This window comes from Arvicola amphibius, chromosome 2 (assembly GCF_903992535.2).
Source record: "Arvicola amphibius chromosome 2, mArvAmp1.2, whole genome shotgun sequence".
Classification (NCBI taxonomy): domain Eukaryota; kingdom Metazoa; phylum Chordata; class Mammalia; order Rodentia; family Cricetidae; genus Arvicola; species Arvicola amphibius.
The window spans coordinates 189,090,554-189,105,543 of record NC_052048.2 but is presented as its reverse complement, the minus strand read 5'-3'; the positions used below and the strand labels follow the sequence as shown (position 1 = coordinate 189,105,543).

The 14,990-nt window shown below is 40.0% G+C and overlaps 1 pseudogene; it reads right to left on the bottom strand.

The window, feature by feature from the left end:
- Positions 1 to 291: 291 nt before the first annotated feature.
- On the bottom strand, positions 292 to 12,062 carry LOC119807370 (annotated as a pseudogene).
- Positions 12,063 to 14,990: the final 2,928 nt, after the last annotated feature.

The window sequence follows — 14,990 nt, the reverse complement described above, 5'->3', positions numbered from 1 at the left end:
CACAGAGAAACCTGTGTCAAAACAAACAAACAAATAACAACAAATATTCTAATCTTAATAAACTGCCCTACTTGTGGCATTCGATTATGATAGTATATAATAGACCAACCTAGGAGGCATTTGTACTTCAGGGAAGATCCCACAACTATGGCTGTTAGATTGAAATGTTTTGTCAGATTTGGAAGAATATTTAATTAGGGGAATTATTTTTCTTTCTATCAACACATAGATATAAATTGTCTTTTTTGTGTGTAGAAAATGTTAGCATTTAATTAACCTCCTTGGGTGACCTCAAGCCACCAGGACACAGGTACTTCCAACACCCTTTATCTTCAACTCTGCTGAAAAAAATTGGCTTTCATGATGACAGGCTGCTTTGGGAACTTTCCCTTCCCAGAACTGATCACACAGCATCAATGATGGGAACAACTCCAGTAGTATTTTTTGCAGCCTTGACCCATGTCTGCTCACTGACCATTGTCCACAATTTACCCAGGTTGACAGTCAGGCAGAAGCTCTGGTTCCTCTTTAAGTAGCAATGCCCCATACTAACTTTCCCAAGGTACCTTGGATGATATTTGTCGAAGTTGATCCTGTAATGATGCACGCCTCCAGCATTTCTAAGGCCTCCTGGGTGCTTCCCATGTTTATCAATGTGACCGTGGCCATGGCTCATGTGGTTCTGGAGTTTCCAAGTCTTCCTGGGTTGGAGAGGAAAGAACAAGAGGAGGAGGAAGAGAATGAAGGAGCTCTGTGATAGAGACCTGTGCCCTGATCACCTCCTTAAGACTTCATGGGAGGGTCAAAGGCAGACAGGGCTGCAAAAACGTTCCTTAGGAAAACTGCTAAACCGTCATAACACCCACAGAAAGAGTTGGAAATCCATTGAAGAAACGGATGAATCCCAAAGGTAGCAAGTGCTCATACCCGGGAGACTTAAAAAGTGGTTCTGACAAATGTCAATCATTCAGTTAAAGTCAGTGGAAGGCTGTGAGGAAGACTCCATCCCCTCTACTCTGCCACGTGAATCTGACACCTAAGGAGTGTGGATTTCATCTCAGCAAGGGAAGGAAAAGGATAAGTGCTGAGAAAGTCCAGTAAGGACATGTATAATAAGGCTGGTATAACCAAGAAAACACTAAAATATAATTACCCCATGGGTCGTGTCAACTCACATAAGGGGATTAACTCAACATGGACTCAGCTGAGTGCTGTTGATTTCCTCCTTGTAATCCCACAATGATATATTGATCAGTTTTTATATTTTCTAATAAATATATTAACAGTTCAGTTTATTTTCATATTTGGTTGAAATCTTATCTTCTCCCTTTCTCTTACTTAGTCGTCGCTACGACTCTGTCTGCCTGAGAGCGGCGCATGCTCTTAACCACGAACATCTCTCTAATCCCACACCACATTCACCTCTTAAAGGTCCCACCTTCCAATGCTGTTATAGCAGAAATCATATATTACTGTGAGGCTTGTAAGGGGTATTTAAACAAAGTAGTCTTTTATGCCCAGATTGTGACATAGACATTACAGCATGTCGGATTTCTCAAGTACTCTCCCTGCCATGTCCACTTCCTTCATCTGCTTATTCTCAGTTCCAAAAACTGTCAGCTCAAAGACTCTTGCTCAGGAAACTTGTTACTGATACATTGTCATTTCCCAGATTGGATGAGGACTCCAAGTCACTGTGATAGAGTGAAAAAAAAAAAAGAACCCTCAAACGCTATCTTAATCCTCCGAGCCTGCAGGTATTAATTTATATGGCAAAGGCTTTGCAGATGAGATTAAATCAATGATTTTAAGATGAGAAGATTGTCCTGGTTTATCCAGATGGTTTCTGTATGTAGTTAAATGTATCCCTCCCCTCTCCCTCCAAAACAGAGGGAACTGTGGAACTCCTCCACAGAGGAGAAGGCCAGGTGTAGAGAGAGAGAGAGAGAGAGAGAGAGAGAGAGAGAGAGAGAGAGAGAGAGAGAGAGAGAGAGAGAGAGAGAGAGAGAGCAGTCTTGGAGGTTCTGTTCTTAAAAAATGAAGAGATATGTTCACAAACCAATGCAGGCCAGCAGCTCCCAGATATCATAAGAGTCAAGGAAAAGAGCACATCCCAGTGATGGTGACTTGAGATCTATAGAAGCTAGAACTAAAAAAAGAATAAATTTCTTCTTAAACCATCAAAACGAACAAACAACAAACAAAATCAAAACAAAACTCTGCCTGTCTGTATTGGCTGGCATGGGATGGGCTCTCAGACACCCATCTTTCCCTCTTCAAGTCCCAGCTCCTATGGGAGGCAAGAGAGTGTGTCTCTTTATTTCATTGGCTGCTCTTGTCTGCATGCTTTCCTGGGGTTGTCGCTTCCTTGGCCAACACCATCTAACTATGTAACCTTTCTGAATGTCAGGTATCCATGTGTTGTGTGGCAGCATGTGTTGAGTTCTTCAGGTGGCTTTGCTGTAAACTCTAGTCTGCTGCTGATAAACCTTCTTTTTATGTAAATAGATTTACTTTCCTTTCCTTTTCTTTCTTTTTTTTTTTTTTGTAAATAGATTTAGGAAGAAGCTTGCCATTGGGATCAGGGCTGGTTGCAGAAGAGCTGGTGCTGAAGCCTTTTAACGAGCCCTCTAACTAGCATTTAGCTTTAGTCATCGGCTGCTTTCTTTTGACCGATCGTCTATCTTCCTCAGGTCTAAACAGTGGCATTGTCTGAATCTCCCAAAGAACTTATGAGAAACATCCACGTCCCCATGCTACCTTAATGGATTTTGAATCTTTCTTCTGTAGAGTAACCAGACACTGTAAGGCAGTGGAGTTGTTGGCGGGTATGTTAAGACCCACCGCCCTTTAAGGAGACTTACCTTCATTTTCTCATGTGGGCTCTAGAGCCAGTTCTGAGACAGCAGAAGCAGTGACACTCTGTAGGCTTTGACTGTGAAAATAACACAGTGAATTTTTGTGTAAGACTTAAAAAAATGTATTCTTCTATCAGGTATAAGGAAATACGATTGAGGGGCTAAGGTATAGGAAATCATTATACTATTTTACAATACAAAGATTTTTGATTTGTAGAGTCATATTCACAATATAGTGTTAGAAATCAGCATAATTCTTAGGTATATATTTCTATAAAAAGAAGGGAAAGAAAAGTTGACCCTAGAGGGGCATATGTTCCACTTTGTCCATTTGTAAGTATTTTTATGTACCTGTTTGGCAAAGAAAGTGATGGCAGAAAATAGTCTGGAAGCCATTATGAAATAAGTGACCGTAGGAACAAAGACCAGTAACATGGAAAAAATAATGTGCTATCCAAATCTAATGAAGCGAAAAGACAATCAAAATGTCAGCAAGATTTTATCTCAGTTGTTTATAAAATAAGCAGTTATAAATCTAAGTGAAATATCTGCCCATAGTATGAAATTCATCACAGATAACAAGTTTGGAAGTGTCTATTGAATGTAGTGGAAATCCTACAAAGGTATTAACATGCATAAATATATATGTGACCAGAAACATTGTTGCTAACATGCTAAATGACATTGCTATAGCCACACTACTTAAATATGGCTGAGAAATCAAAAGATAAATTATGTAAAATGTTTTGCTTTTGCATATTATCCACATGAATCTTTAAAATATGTTAATGCAATAATTAGCTTTATTTCTTTACCATGGGTTGCGAATTTTTATGACTGGAAACATTTTTGAAGTAACTGGATACCGGGAAGCAGTTCAGAAATTAGCTTTTGTGAAAAGAGGAAGCTTTCGAACAATTGAATATAGATTTGCGTGACTGTGTGACGCCGGTTTCTGGGATGTATGGAGTTAATACTGGACTTGCAACGAAACTTGAGTTTTGTGTGGCAAGTTATGTAAGGACACAGGCTTTGCATATGCTCATTTGCATTATTCAACAGACATTGCTTTTTGCTAGAAGTTAAAAATGGAAGATGCCACAGACATTGCTCACCACTCGTACTAAATCTCCTGGCCAAGCTGGAGACACAGACTTGACAATCAGTTACATAGCACAGAGTTCACTCACTGCACGCAGGGCAGGAGGCTTGGTCACATCAGAACAAAAGGATTGCTGTTGATCTGTTGAAAGAAATAAACTTACATCATCTGACTGGAAAATGTGCTTATGCTGGGCAGAAGAGATTGTTATCTTACAATTGGTCTTTTGAGTAGACAAACCCTGTGAATGTTTCCCTCAAAGGCAACCGCAGTGGTTAAAAGACACTATGTGGAGATGCAAGTGGCATTTATTTTCTTATTCCTTTTTTAAAAAGTACGTGTGTGTGTGTGTGGGGTGTATTAGTTCTTAAGAATGTTATCAACGGCATGAAGAAACCTGGTTTATTCTCTCCACATGTTTATTAAGTTCAGATTTGCCGAGGCATTCTCCCGGGGTTCGGTGAGCCACAAAATCATTGTACCTGTGCAGTGAAGCTAACTCCAGGCGTCATAGATGATGCAAGATTTAGTGCAGTGACATTTGAAGGCTGAGCACTTACAATCTGCTAAGGCTAATCGTCAACTTGACAAGATCTAGAACTTCCTAGGAGCCAAATCTGAGCATGTCTGTAAGAGGGTTTCTAGATTGGCTTGACTGAGGCAGGAAAACTCTCTTAACTGTGGGAAGCTCTATTCCATGGATGGAGACTCTGGGATGAACAAAGAGGAGAGAGGTCACTGAGTACCAACATTTGCCTGACTGTGGACCTAATGTGACCAGTCACCCCATGTCCCCACTGCCTGGCCTTTCTTGCTTCAGTGTGCTGTTTCCCTCATGCCAAAGCTTAATGAAAGCTTGTCTTTCTTAAGTTGGCTTGTCAGATACTTTGTCACAGTGGCAAGAAAAATAATAAGAAAATACTTACCATTTTAAAAATTAATTTTTAAATAATGTTTTTATTTATTCTTTGAAACTGTTATACATGTGTACATATCTTGATTGGATCCACCTTTCACTCACCAACTCTTTTCCCTCCTAATTTCAGATTTATTCATTTACTTTCCTTTGAGTTCTGTTACTGTTGCCCATATGTGCATGGGTGTGAGAGCCATCTACCAGTACATCGACAATATATCAATAGCTGGAATCTAAAAGAAAAGTGACTCTCCTTCCTCTAGCAACCATCATCAACTACCAATAACTACTCAGCTAAGAATGAGACCAGGCAGCCCCTCCCAATATGTGCTTAAAATTAAGGCCCAGTAAATAGCTTTGGGAACAGTTCTTTACCATTGTTAAACTACAAAGCACTAAATATGTGAAACTCCGTATTTGCCATGGTGAGTGGTTTCTAACAAGGCTGAATTCTGTGCTTGTATTGCAAGGTGACATTTTTAACATGTAGTTTGGGCATCAAAGGAAAGTAAAAAAAATTCTGGGCTTAAAACAAAAGGTAATGCATTGTGAGATCTGTTAAAAATATATTTAGCTTAAGTACAAGTAATGGACTTAAGATAGTCATCATATGCACACACTTAAACAGGGTTTGGCAAGCTGAAGTAGTTATTCGCTAAGCAGTTAGTTTGAATTTTCTTATGCTAGCCATAGATCGTTATGTCTTTGGTTTCTGTAGGTTCGGAAGTCTTCAGTGACCCCGTCAATGCGAGTCTGGCACCTTCAAGGAGTTATGTAAGACTTAGCACTTTCCACCTCGAGATGGAGCTGATGAATGAAGTGGAGCAGTTCCTCAGATCATCCACTGGTGAGCAATCACGTTCTGTCTTTCTTACTGGGAGCCTGGAGGAAACCCTTCTTTATTTTAGACAGTTGGCTAAGAGTTTTACCAACCCAACCTTTACAGGGAGATTTCTTATTTTTTGTTATCATGGTCAGGATTATATATTTTTTCATCAAGTATTATCTTTTTAAACGGAATGGCTATACTTATTTTTGAGAAGTAAATTGCAAGCAAAAATTCTAGCATCTGAAGTGAATTTCAGGCAACTGCGGAGTCTATTTCTAAATAAAACAGGAATCAGAATAATAGAATAACGGCTTGTGAGAGCAGGTGTCACCCTAGGGCTCTCCATTTAGGACGAGTAAACTAAGCAACAAGTCACCTAAGGCCATATACCCATTGAGCTCATATTTGGAATATCAAAGAATGAGTTTTGACTGGTGTTTTAATACTAATATTTGATTTTTATTCAAATTCTCTCCTGCTTCTTTACTAATGGGTAGGTACTTGCCTTATTCGGTTCCTTTTATTTAATCCAGGAATTAGCTGTGCAACTCATTTAGGTAGATATCTGTACTTAGGAGTACATGTACAAAATGACTTTGATTTCTCAGCAGAAATCAAGTCTCCTTCCTAATATGAATATGCAGTAAGTACCCATATTTTCATTGGTAATAAATATTAAGTGAGATGTAACTGTCTTCATGAAAAGAAATACTTACTTTGTGTGGGGATGGGCACAGGGCGGGAGGGAGGAGAATGAGGGAGTTTGGAAAAGACACATGATAGGTAAAAAAATGATATAATTTCAGTTGGCGACTCATGTCTTTCAAAGTATTGATTTTGTACAAGTGTGTGGCAGCTGTGCCATGGGAGAAAGAATAGTGTTCATATAAATGTTGGTGGAACAACCAAATGCCCATGCCAAGTGTTCTCTTTCATGCAAAGTTAACAGAAATGGATTGAAGACTTAAACATAAAAGAAGGCTTACGTATAAATTGTCTTAACTTTGAGTTATGGCAATGGCAATGGTTTCTTAGGGGCAAGACCTAAAACACAGATAATCTAAGAAAAAAATAAGTTAAATGTATTAAAAACATGCCTTCTTTGCTTCAAAGGGCAATGAAAACGCACATGAAAATAAAAGAATAGTCTGCAGAATGAAAGAAAATGTTTGCAAACTGTATATCATTTTTATACAAGAGGCTTTTATATAAAGATATTATATAAAAACTTTTACTAATGAGTTATAAGAAAAACTCAACTAAAAACTAGCAATGGATTTGGATTTTTTTCCAAAACAGAGAAATAGTAAAAATGTTATGTGGAAAAAAATGTCAGGTCTCCCTACCAATTGAGAAATGAACATAAACAACAACCAAACGACTCACACGGCTGAGTGTTGGTGACACACACCTTTAGTCCCAGCACTTGGGATGTAGAGGCATATAAATCTCTGAATTTGGCGCCAGCCTGGACTACAGAGTGATTTTCAGAACAGCCAGGGACACACAGAGAAACCCTGTCACAAAACAAAACAAACAACCCCAAAGAAGTAAAGAAACAAACAAAAACCTAACCAAACAAACCAACTAACAACAATAATAAAATAAGGAGCTGTTACCCCACATTGTTATTATCCCATACCACTTAGGCTGGTAAAATGAAAAGTTGATACAATGTGTTTGCAGCGATAACACTAAACGGAAACCCTTGTCCACTGATGGTGGGAGTGGCCACTTTGTGAAAGAACTTAGCAGGTTCTGAAAAAGAAAAAATAGAGAAGAAAAACAGGGTGAAGGGTTAAAGGAAGAAAGTAGATACAGAGTTCTTTCTTTAGACGATAAGGCCACTTCATAATGGTTTCTGGTGGTGGCATTATTTAAAAACTTGTGGCGAAGAAACGTTTTGGCAAGAAGGCAACACTAGGTACTTATTGAAGAAAGACTGAATAAAGCACCGGAGCCTGGATCTACTTCCTCCTCTCTCGTCTTCCGTGTATGTCCTTCCTCTGGTACATGCATCAGCGTGTGTACTTCCTACTCCAGTTCTGAACATTTCTGTGTAAGATACAATGAATGCAAACGTTGGCTCTCGACGTTTTCCTGAAAGTCGACAGGGAAAGCTCCAGTATCCATCAGGGAAGGTATGCAACAGTTTGCTAATCAGGGACCTTGAGCTGCAGCTGAGCTCCGAGTGGAATCCACGATGACGGGCAGACACGTAATTAAAGACACGATCCTTATGGTTGTCTCTCACCTCCAAACTGAGAAGACTCTTCGAAGGGATTCTGCGATAAGAGGAGATGCTAACCAGTGGGTCTTTACAAGGCCCTTTTAACACATCCTTAGTTTTGGTTAGGTCATCCGCTCCTGTCTCCTCCCCCCTTCCACTGCTCCCATTCCTGGGTGAGCTCTTACCTTCAGTACCCCTCTAGCTTTTATCATTACACGTGGTCTACTGTCCCTCCGCTTAATTTTTCTTTTTAAGTTTGGTCCTGAGATAATAGGCTCCCAAAGGACTTTTTATGTCCTCTTCCTTTAAGTGGAACCCCTAAGTTTTAAGTGCCAGTACCCACTACCTTTCTCCTGTGTCTGACCAGTTTCTGCAATATTTCTGTTACTTGTTACTAATTTTTAAGTAAGCACACAGGGTAAAGAGTTTCCTTATGGCAGCTACAGACACACATGTTGTCTCACTATGTTCTGATTTGTCCCCCTTTCCCAGATGGCCTCCTCTCCGAGCTGCTCTTGCTGGTTCTATTCCTATTCGCTCTCCCCATTCTGCTTTCTATCCCATGTATTGCCTCTCCCTCTCTTCTTAAGACCTCTTCCTCCTCTCTCATAACCTTATTTCTGATTTCAGTACCTTCACACAAAGAGACACAGACGCCTCTTCGCACATTAACAACATACACATCATTTCACTGTCTATGATATTTTAAATGTATTCTTTGAAAACTTCTCAGCTGTAACCAATGTATCTTGATCATATCCAACCCTGGCTCCCTGAGCTATCTGACAATTTCACGCCACCGCTTAAATTTTTCTTTAGTCATCCCCTGAGTCCAGTTGGTGCTGTGATATGCCCACATATCACATATCACAGTGTGTAAGACTGCCCACTGGGGCCTTGGTACCAAACCAGTGATCAGACCCTGAAAGGAAAGTGACACACTCTCCCTCAGCTGCCATCAACTTCCAGTACCATTTCAGGTAGGGGTGGTAGAAATATGGGGAGCCCTCTCCATCCATGGTGGATTTTCTATTTCCCTCTCGCATCTCTCTCCAGCTCCCCCTGAGAGCCTTTGTCTTCCAAACCAGGTCCTTCTTACTTACATTTCTTTAAATCTTTAAGGAATTGAATTTTTAAATTAGTCCTTTGAGGATGTCATGCAGTGTGTTTTGATCATACTTACTTCCAACCCTTCCCTTTAACTCCTCCCAGATCTACCCACCACCTCCCTACCTACTCAACTTTATGTCCTCTTTTTTTTCTTAAAATTTAATATTCTATTGCCTTCCAGTTTGTGCTTTCTACTTCTGGTTGGGCCATCCACTGGAGCATGGCTGACCTACAGGAGCGACACCCTTAAGAAATCTGACTCTCTTTCCCCAAAGTAGTCAACTTTCCTTATCTTCTCAGTTAGGAGTGAGGGTTCCTGAGCCACATCCCACTCCATACTGGACTGTTGACTGCCTTGGTCTTGTGAAGTTCTTGGGCAAGCAGGCACATCTGCTTGCTGTGGGTTTATGAGCACAGTCATCCTGTCATGTAGAGAAGACACTGCTTTGTTCTGATCCTCCCTGGCTCTTATACTTCTGCCTCCTCTTCCATAGTGGTCCGTGGATCCATGGCGTGTGTGTGTGTGTGTGTGTGTGTGTGTGTGTGTTGACACAGGCACAGATTCACATTTGTGGCTGAGCGCTCCACACTTACCTACACTCTATACTCTGACCAATTGTGAATCTTTACATTAGCCATTGCTCACAGCAAAGAGAACCTTCTTTAACCAAGGCAGAGAGCAGTACAAGCCTATGAATGTAAACATATTTAGAAGGCATTTGACAGCATGGCACCACATATGTAACATTTGCCTTTGCTGCTCTGATTTAGTTATCTCAAAGTGATTTCTAGTTCCATCCATTTTTCTACAAATGCCATGATTTCTTTACCTTTATAGCTGAAAAAAATTTTCTGTGTATGTGTACCACATTTTTTTAAATCCACCCTACCTGCTGATGGACATGTCCTTTAGGCTGTGTCCTTTTCCCACTTACAGTAAATACCGAAACAATAAACATGGATGTGTAAGAAACTCTGTGATGAACTGACTTAAGAGTCTTTTGGTATATGTTGGTATAATGGTTGGGTAATATGGGAAGAGCCTGTCTTTAGATTCTGGAGAAATTCTGTACTAATGTCTGTAGTGACTGGAGAGTTTATGTCCCCATCAACAGTTTAAATGGTTCTTTATTCTTCACATACCCAACAGTACTTGTTATCATTTTTTCTTATTGATAGGCATTCTGAATTGTGTGAGCATCAGTATCAGAGCAGTACTAATTTACATTTCCTTGATTGAAAAAAAGTTGAACACTTTCCGAAATAGTTATTGACCATTTTTATTTCTTTATGCGAGAATTGTCTGTTCATTTTATTAGCTCATTTATAGGCTGCATGATTGTTGGTGATTTGCTTTCACAGTTTTTTTACCCTATATTCTAGATAACAATTCCCTATTTTATGATTAGTTGGCAAAGATTTTCTCCCATCTTGTAGCTGTGTCTTCACGTTAACGATCGTTTCCTTTGCTGAGCCTTTTAATTTCATTTGGCATTTTTTTGGAATTGTTTCTTGAGCTACCAGAGTTCTTTCTAGAAAGTCATCATTCAGGCCTAAGTTGTGTCTTGAAATAGTTTCTCTGTCTTTTCCTAGAGAAGTTTCAAAGCTCCAGGTCTTCCATTAAGGTCATTTCAAATTGATTTGAAACGGGAGAGATATAGATCTAGATTATTTGCTTTCTGGGCTTGAAATAAAACATACCCTTTCATTTTTCTCGGCTTTTGGGGTTACTGATGACAATTGTATGGTTATTCCTTGTGTCTGTCTGCCTTTGCAAGGGAGGAGTCATTTTCTCCTGACATTATACTCTTATTTGCTTTCTATCTCTTCCTTTTCTTTTTATTATATATTTGTATTATTATATTTTCTTTTATTTATTATTATGTGTATATGAGGCATCCTGATTACGTTCTCTCCCACCCTCTCTTATCTATTAGCAATCCTAATATTTCCCTCTTTCTCTCTTTCTGTCCCTTTTCCAGAGTTACAACTTCTGGTTTTGTTTTGTGATCCATCTGTGTGAACTTGGAATAGCAATCATCCATTGGATCTTGGTAGGGCACTGTAGTGGCCATTTAGGTTGTCCATTTGACTACAGCTGGACATTTGAAGTGTGACGATCCACTTTTAATCCACATCTTTTGAGGTGGGAAGTCCACCTACAATTTGGGCCACACCTTCTTCTGGCAGTCCAAATAAAGGACATGGAAGAAGGAAGCATTTGCTCTTTGCATGTTTGTCCTCTCTCTAGATGGCAAGCTCATTCCTCAACTGGTATTAGAGTATACTTCTTTGGTATTCCAGGATATACTAAAGATCAATTGAGACATCCAGCCCCATAGAGTGAACAACTACTGGATTCTTGGGCTTTCTTGTGGTAGATAGTCATTGTTGGACTAATTGGACCACAGCCTGTAAGCAATTATAATATCCACCCCACCCCCAGATCCATTCTATAAGTTCTGTTCCTCTAGAGAATTTTGCTTAACATAGCATGCTTGTCTTTACCATTTCTTGGAGGGAGAAATTCTTCTCTGTTTATGCTTATTTGGGATTTTTGACACCTACTTGTTGGGGTGTCTTTTCTTTCCTCAGAATTGGAAATTTTTCTTGTATAATTTCATTGAAGAAGTTCCCTTTCCCATTATCATTTGCTTTGTCCTTTGACCATATCCCAGAGCTCTTCTGCTTCTTTGTTTTCTTTCTTTATGTGTGAATATGGTGTTTAACCACCCAGCCCTCCATCCCTATGCTCTCACAAGTCTACTTGTGAGTATTTTCAGTTTGCTTTTTGATTTGCTGAGTTTTTCATTTTCAGTCTTTTTTTCCCCAAAATTCTAACTTACTTGTAGCTGTTTTCCTTCCATGTTGCTGATATTTTCATGGTTATTGTTAATTTTCTCATCCATTTTGATGAGATTTCCCTCTATATTTGCCAGTTCTGGATCCTGAATTGAATTTATTTTATAGCGGGCCCCCAGGTCTGAGCTCAACTGATGACATGTTAGAGGCACCATTCTGACCTTAAAATCCATTACAAAGGTACCAACATTTGCCAAAACAGAAACAAAGACCTAATCCACCAAAGACCCAGTCCATAGTTCCAAGAAAGTCTCTAGATGTACTAACCTTGCTTTTTGGCTTCTGAGTTCTGTAGTTCTGCTTCTTGCTAACTGAAGTATGACAACTAGGATCTGGTTTCTGTGCATAAAAGACAAAGGGATATAAGGCTTGAGGCTGCATGATTTGGGCAAGTTCCCCTTGCATCCTCTGACTGGCAATATTTTCTTCTTGGCTTTAAGAGTCTCAGTGTAGTGTTTTCTGGTGGACTCACCTTACAATAAGCCTCCTGTTTAAAGTCATCCATTGTTTTAAACAGGAAATTCTGAACCATTCATGTAGGAATTTACTTATTTCAACATGCCAGAGTTCAGCAGTTCAGGAGCTATTAGTTATAGCAGTCATGCAGTCTTTCTTTTCCATGTTCCTAGAGTTTCTGTGTTGTGACTGGGTTTCCTACTGTGTTGTGTCTTGTTTCCATTTATTGTGACTCTTCTTACTGAGGAAGCAACTCCTGAGGACTTAATCCCAGGACAGTTCAGGGAGGAGAAAAATGAACTACTCTGATAGCCCCACATCAAATTGTACAGGGATAAACTTAAGGTGGCTTAAAGTCCCCTAGCATCACTAATCCAAAAATAGAAAATGTAAACACTGCTGTAGAGTGTGCTACAGAGTTATAATTTTTTTATGAATGAGATGAAGGAAGGAAGAAAAGTGGGGGAGAAATAGAGAACAAAGTTAAGGAAAAAATAGCAAAGGTTAAAAGGAGTGGAGATTAATTACTATGATCTAGGGAGGAAAAAAAAAACTCAAGAAACCAGAAAGAAATTCCAATAATGAGCAAGTTCAAAAGCAGTTTTAGAAAGTTACATCAAAAGAAATAAAAATATTATAAAAGTGTACTTCAAAAAGATACATAGAGAAAATAAAAGGAGATGAAGAAGCGATAAGAAAGCCAGCACAGAAAGAGCAGTGAAAATGAAGATATAAACAGTATCGAAGCACTATATAGCAGATAAGGAAGTGGAAGCACAGCATTTCCCCAAGACAATGCAATGAAAATGATGCTGAAGTTCAGGATAAAGGAGAAAAGGAAGCACAGAAGTCAGAAAGCAAAGGATGGCACGTCCGAGTGTTTTCTTCCCGGATCTGCAGAAAATGGACAGTATCAGTTATACGTGTGGACTGATGAACTGAGCTCATGGATTCCTCATGGCTGAGGCTGGCACACATGTCCCATGTGGGTCAGTTATCTCCCCCTTGGCACCTCCCTTTCTTGTGTTCCAGGAGCCTCTGTTGGCAGCACTTGGAGCTGCAGTCTGTGGTCTGGGCAGGTTCTCTCCTCTTCCAAGCCTACTAACATTCCAGCCTGGACTACCTCCCAAATATGTTTTCCTTGTGTGAAATGAGATCTGCACAGGTGGAGGACCCGTCTGTGCTTCTCAAGACACTCTGAGTATTAATCACATTGCATATAGATGCAGCCATGAATATCAACTATGATTTCAGAGTTCCCAGGGTCTGTAGCTGTGAATGACACATGGGTGTGGCTTTAGGGGTGGCTTCACTTCTTCTTCTCAGGCTAACAGCTATCAAACTCCAAGCCATCCTCAGATAATGAGAGCTGCTCCTAGACACAGACTATGGGCCTATCTGTCTCTATACAGTTCCCTGCCTGAGACAAGCTTCCTGCCATCTGCAGTTTGACTCATCCCCTTGTCCTTCTACTCTCCAGAGTCGCCTTCATGGACCTTCTGGGAGCTGTAGCAGGTTAAATTGAGGAGCCCTGATCTATATTTTTCCTTTGTTTTAAAGCCCTGCGGTAGTTTAGTTCTTGACAGCAGGATACCCTCTCCCTCTTGAGTATCTTACTTACATAGCCCAGGATAACCTTAAATTTATTATAGAGCCAAGGATGACCTTGAACTCCTGCTTCTCCTATCTCTACCTCCCAAGTGCTGCAATTATTGGTGTAGAATGCTACTTCTAGCCAACAATAGGTTCTCTCTTAAGATGGGGCCTGGCTGCTGCCCTTGGGATCATAAAGACAACTCTTCTGATTCTTAGTCACCTCTAGCCCATGTCCTGGAGGAATCGCTCTCTCCACAAACCCAACACTGGACTTGAGGCTTGTGAGAGCTTGTCCTGAGGGAAGGTCTAACTTCTCACATACTTTCCAAATGCAGTTTCTGGTCTGCAAGGAGCCTCATGCCTACAGTTCTGTTTGGCTCACTTCTTATTAGTACGTCACCCATTATTTTTCCTTCACACTTTAATGCTATTTTTTCAATAGCTTCGTGACTTTCTGAACCTCTCCTTTTTCTCTTATGGGAATGGAATCTATTTCTTTTTAAAATTTTGACTGTCTCCTTTACCAGATCTCATGGAGATAACTTCTCACGTGCAAATTATAAAAAGTCAAAATGTTTTTAGACACTGCCAAATATCCAGGGGGGGGGGGGAAACCAAGTGCCCTGTTTGAGGAGCACTGCTTTGTTTTTGAGGGTGATATCCATATAGAGGTTGATGTTTTACTAGTCTGGTGAATCTTGAAGGAAGAGGTCCTCAGATGCCTGGGTCAACATAGGGGGCAGAATGAGTGTGACACTTTGACACATGTGTGCCTGGCACTGTGCCGATCAGCTGGTAGCATCTCTGTCAGCACACTAATTATTGCTTGTGATGAGCAGTACTTTCTAAATTGCAAGTATTTCATACCATAGCATGTCCTCAAAGTACAGTAACACAGTGACATCTAGAACTCCAAATTCTGAACTAGAGAATCATAGTCTTAAAAAATATTTATTTTATGTGTGTGTGTATGTGTGTGTGTGTGTGTGTGTGTGTGTGTGTATGTGTGTTTGTGTCTGTGTGTGCATGCA